We start from the raw sequence: 6,014 nt of genomic DNA on the forward strand, positions 1-6,014 counted from the left end.
CATGGTGATAGGCTTGAATCTAGTTTAGTTTTCCACATATGGAGAGCCAGTTTTGCAGTACCACTTATTGAAGAGACTATCTCTCTTTCAGTGGATGTGTTTGGCCCCTTTATCAAAGATAAGGTGGCCTGGTGTGTTTGTAGTTGTAGTTGTATCTTCTAATCTATTCCATTGATATTTAGGTCTGTTTTTATTCCAGTACCATGCTGATTTTATTACAGTAGCTTTGTAGTGTGACTTTGAGTCAAGGATTGTGCTGCCTCCTGCCTTGCCTTTGTTGCCTAGAATTGCCTTTACTATTCTGGATCTCTTCTGGTTCCAGATGAATTTTAGGAGTGATTTCTCTAGATCTGTGAGGTATGCTAGTGGTATTTTTATTGGGATTGCACTAAACATGTATAACAATTTTGGGAGAAAGGCCATTTTCACAATGTTTATTCTTCCTATCCATGAATAAGTGATGTCTTTCCATTTTCTGAGGTCCTCTTTGATTTCTTTTTCAGGATATTATAATTTTCCCAGAATAGATCTTTTGCTTCTTTTGTTAGATTGATTCCTAAGTATTTCATTTTTTTGGAGGCTAGTGTGAAGGGGTGTGGCTTCTCTTATTTCTCTCTCAGTGATTTTGTTGTTAGTGTATAAGAATGCTATGGATTTTTGAGTGTTGACTTTGTATCCCGCTACATTACTGAGTTTATTTATTATACCTAGGAGCCTTTCAGTGAAGTTTTGGGGGTCTTCTATGTAGAGTATCATGTCATCAGCAAATAATGATAATTTAACTTCTTTTCCTACCCTCACTCTTTCTATTTCTCTCTCTTATCTAATTGCTCTGGCTAGTATTTCTAGCACTTTACTGAATAAGAGTGGTGATAATGGACATCGTTGTCTTGTGCCTGATTTTCAGGTAAAGGTCTTCAGTTTGGGGCCTTTTAATATGATGCTGGCTGTTGGTTTGTCATAAATGGCTTTTATCATGTTGAGGAAAGGACCATCTATTCCAATTTTCTGTAAGGTTTTTATTATGAATAAATATTGAACCTTATCAAAAGCTTTTTATACATTTATAGAAATGATTATTTGGTTCTTATTTTTGGCTCTATTGATATGGTGGATTACATTTATTGATTTGCGTATGTTGAACCATCCCTGCATTCCTGGAATGAATCCCACTTGGTCATGGTGTATGATCTTCTTGATGATTTGCTACAGTCTGTTTGCCAAAATTTTATTGAGAATTTTTGCATCTATGTTCATTAGGGAGATTGGCCTGTAGTTCTTTTTTTTTTCACTCATAAGTGAAATAAATCAAACTTACATGTGTAAATACCAAATAGTCCCCTTAGTGTAAGAAATGACAAGAGTACATAAGATACAAAATACTCAATAATTACAGTGAAAGGATAAGAATCTGCTTAAAAAGGGAAAAAATAATATCTCAGGGAAAATGAGGAAAAAGAAAGGGAAAAGAAAAATGTTTAAAATTATATAAACACACTTAGGATAGCTAAGGTGATTGCACTACAAACTCTATAAGTTCTTGGAACAAAATACTTAACATTCATAGGATTGGAACAATTGTGCATATTATTGTATGGTGACTTGAGGAACTCTTGCAGATCAATATGTAAAATAACAACCCTAGTTATGCACCTTGTTTTGATATTGTCAGTGTGCTGGGCTCTTTGCTATTGTTGTTTATATGTCTTTTTCTAGGAATTTGTTTTGGTTTGTCTTGGTTCGTTTCCCCCCACCCCATACAGAAAAGATAGATATACACGTAGACACTCGTGCATGCATAGAACTTCTAAAAAGTTTATGAGAATATATAATATAATGCACGATGAAATAGCAGCTACTTTGAAGAAAAAAAGACACTATCGTACCCCATGCTGATTTCTTAGCATCATGATGTGAAACCCAGTACTACTATTATTCTTAGTTCAGAGTGATTTTAGTCTGTTTTGTATTATTTAATTTCAACATAAATGATGGTATGGACAGCTATTTTGAAGACAATGAGAGACATCATAGCAGCTATTGTTGACTTCCTTACTGTCTGGCCTTGAAGACCTAAAATGCCTTCAGCATCCTGTTCTGGTTAGCTCTATACTATTTTGTTTTACATAAATTCATTGTATGTGAAGATATGAACAACTATTTGGAAGAAAACAAGAGATAATAAGACAGTGAAGATCTCTGGTTGTCTTGTTTTGAAATCTGTGTCTCTTTTATGATCTGTTTCATTATGTTTAATTTTACCCTCTTTAAAAATAAAAATTAAAAAATTAATATAATTTACTAGTAAGGTGGTAGACATTGTATATATAATTGAATGTATTATAATTTATTTTAAATTAAAGGCACCTATGTTATCACTTACATACTGTAAAGTATTGCTCATGGCGGCATAGATACACCATCCCTTAGCTATAAACTAGAAGTACTGTAAAGAAGGAACCTATAGAAATATAGCAGGCTGGAAAGAGACAGAGTTTTGCACAAACCATTAATTTCTGAACCTAGTTAGTGTTCCTAGAAGATTAATTTTTCAACTAGATATTTGTTTCCTTGCCAAAGGCATGAGCATGAATTTTGTAATGTGTGATTTAGCCCGTCTTTTCTTTTCTGCTTAAGGATTCCATTTATAAGGAAATACACAAGAAAATAAATCCCTAGGATAGGTGAAAGAATCCTACATAGATCAATGAAAATGAGGAGGAAATAATTTGGGTTCCAAAACCTACGAGAGAAGTTTTAAAGACCTCAGCAGCCAGTGGTAAAAGGTGGTATGGTGTGTGGGAGTTTGGCGTCTAAAAAACTCCAAACTACTCAGAGCGGGCTTGGACTTTCTAAGGACTGATTTGGCTCCAGGGTTGTAACCAAGGGTGATAAATCACCCTTATTCATTGAACCCTCTTTGAGATTTCCCTGATTAAGAAGGTGGACAGGCTGTGTTCATAGGTTTTGGGGTGAAGGACAAACAAAATGTACCTCAAGAGAACCTTAGTGTCCTGACTTTGTTTTCCAAAATCTGCAGCCTCTGTGACTCATGTCCATTACCTGTAGCTGAACCTAATCCTGACTGATAATGACGTCAGCAGTCGCCCAAGTGTATGGAAATTCAAAGTAAATTTACTTTGATTTTAGGAAAGTGGTGTTACCTTACTTTTGCATGCAGGAGTACAGAATGTCATACTGTTTCTCACTGTGCGACTCTTGGAAGACAGTAAAATTATCCTTGAGGTGATCTCAAGGCTTCCAAAGCTTCAGGATGTACAGGCATCTCCTGGGGAGTTTGTTGGGGTGCAGACTGCTAGATCTTCCCCCAGGCTTTCTCATGTTGAGGCCCTGAGGGGGGCCTGAGAATTGTGTTGCTCAAGCCATGTGAGCTCCAAAAACACTTTTGGGAACCACTGTACTGGACCACTTCTCAAACTGTCTGCGGGATAAAGGGTTTTTTTTTTTTAATTTTATTTTTTCATCTGACTTGAACTGATGCTTTCATAAAATACAATGAGAATAAATTAGTAGAAAAATAAAATGCTGTACAGGTGGACAAATATACACTCCACTTAAAAGATATTTCAATATAACAAACATAAAATGACTCATACATTGCTCCAAAGTTTCTAAAAGCTGACTGTGAACACTTCCCAGTGGTCCAGTCACACAGGGCACAGTGGGCTGGTGGCCCACTGTGAGTCTGGTGATGTGGTGACCCAGGGGACCTTCCTGCCATCCCCATTTTAGAAATTCTAAGAGGAGAATCCAGAGACCCACATCAGGCCACGCCTTCTGACAGGGACAGGCGGCAGGTGTTTCTTCTGCCTCCTCTAATAAAGAGGGCTGGGTCATTATGTCATGCAGCTTCGTGGTACTGCTTGCAGTAGTGTGGGGATCCTAGAGCTGCTTCTGCTGACATGTTTTTCTCTTTCACAGAATCAAATGTTTAAGTGATACATGGAAGTCATACTAATTATGTTAATATAATGGAATATAATATAATATAAAGGAAATAGGAGGCCCTGGAAAGCCCAGCATCCTGCAGAAGCTGGCTCAGGGGACATGTTCACACACGCCAGCCCCACGTCCTGAGGCCCATGCTGGAGCCAGCAGGTTTTCATTCTCATTTATCCCAAGACCAAACAAGTTGCATACCTTATGCAAAGCCTCCTGGAGAAGACACTTAAGAACCCATGTTCCAGGCCTCAACTCCACTCCAGGTGAGGGCTTAGCAGAAGGCATTTTCTGCTTCGAACTTCACTGAGTTCCTATTGTTACAGGCAGCTGAGTTAGATAGAAATACTATTGGCAGCCAGGCAGGGGTAGGTCATCAAAGGAGCCAGTGCAGAAAACCAGATACCTTGTAACTGTGAGGGGACAGACACCTCCACTGTGGGCCAGGCCTCAAGACAAAAGAGAAAACAATTGCACTCACATACTTCCTAAGGGCAAGCATCAGGAACTGATAGTCTAACTAGGTCTCTATCATCCTGAGGAAGCCAGAAGTCAGCATCCCAACCCCCTACAGAAAGTCACTGTTCTTTAAGTGACTTAAAGTCGCATGCTCACTTGCTATGCAACTTGCTTTCCCATTTTCCTCCTATTTAATCAATTTTCCCTGAGTGGTTAATCTTACTGGTTGGTCATAGTTCTCTCCCACCTCCTGCCCCCTTTGCAAATTCCCATGTTTTCCTGACCTTAGACCTGCCTCACTTTGTGGTCTTACTCTGTAAGAGTCCCTAGTAAAGGCAGAGTCTTTGGCAACCCACTCAGGATCCCTTCTGTCTTTCTCTTAGACAGCAGCTTTCTTTCTCTCAATATATATCCCTACTCTTAACCTCTGTTGTTCCAAAAATTCATTCTTCAATTTTAGAGAACACGAACTGGTATTGGACATCTAGGCGTTTGGGAGTTTTTTGCCCCTAGATTACTATCCGTAGTTTCTTCAAGGACCAGGTTCTAAAGGGTTAAGAGGTATCCATGAGGAGAAGGTTTCAGGGTCAGATTAATTTAAGAGACACTGAGTAGAGCGTCAGCCCCTTGGAGACTGGGATCTCAGGCACATGAAAGGAAGGACCTGATGGTGACAACAGTCATGATTTAACTTGACATTTCCTGGGAATATTCACAGAGCATAGGTCTGAAAACAATACTCCAAAGGTTTCCCCAGTTCCACAATTCTGTGAATACATGACTGCTACTCTTTCCTATAAAGAAGAAAGAAAAGAAAGTAAAATAATAATCATAAGGACAATAATAGGAGCTCAACCTTATAGCAAGTGTTTTCATTATCCTCGCTAGGTACCCAGATTCGATTTTAAATGTTTTACATATATTAACTCATTTGATCTTTATATCACCCTAATATCATAATTGCGGAAATTATTTTGTTAATTTGTACAAGTAAGGAAGCTGAAGCCCTAAAAAGAACAGTACTACATTTCTGATGTGGAATCCTTTCTGGGAAACTCACATCTTCCTGCATATGTTAAGAAGAATGTCAAGGTATTTAGCTCAGTGGAATAAGTGCCTGCCTTGCAAGCACACGGTCATGAGTTTGATCCCTGGTGCCTTATAAAAAAAAAGTGTCAAGAAATGCAGGCTGGGGTTGTAGTTCAGTGGTACTGCACTTGCCCAGCTCTGGGATGTCCTGGGTTTAATCCTACAAAATAAAAAAAGCAAGAAAGGAAAAGAAGAAACCAGCTATCTATATTTTTATTTTGTTGCCTCGTGTTCATTAGCATGTCAAAGCCCCCTGATGTGACTGTAATCCGCCCTGCTGAACTTTTCGCCTTCTTTCACTCTCTCCCTGCAAGCATGGCTCATACTCATTACCCTCTTGATCAAGTTACACACAAAAGCAGGCTTCCAATTAGGCCTATTAAGATTGGTTTTTAATGAGGAGATAATTCCTCTAACAACACAAGCCAGATTTGTGTGGGTACCATGACACAATCAGGCTGGCCAGCTAAAACGAAAAGCAAAGCAGATTTGTGCCTCTTCCAAGG

This window comes from Cavia porcellus, unplaced genomic scaffold, assembly GCF_034190915.1.
Source record: "Cavia porcellus strain 051 isolate PalLab524CR breed Dunkin Hartley unplaced genomic scaffold, mCavPor4.1 scaffold_10, whole genome shotgun sequence".
NCBI classification, from domain to species: Eukaryota; Metazoa; Chordata; class Mammalia; order Rodentia; family Caviidae; genus Cavia; species Cavia porcellus.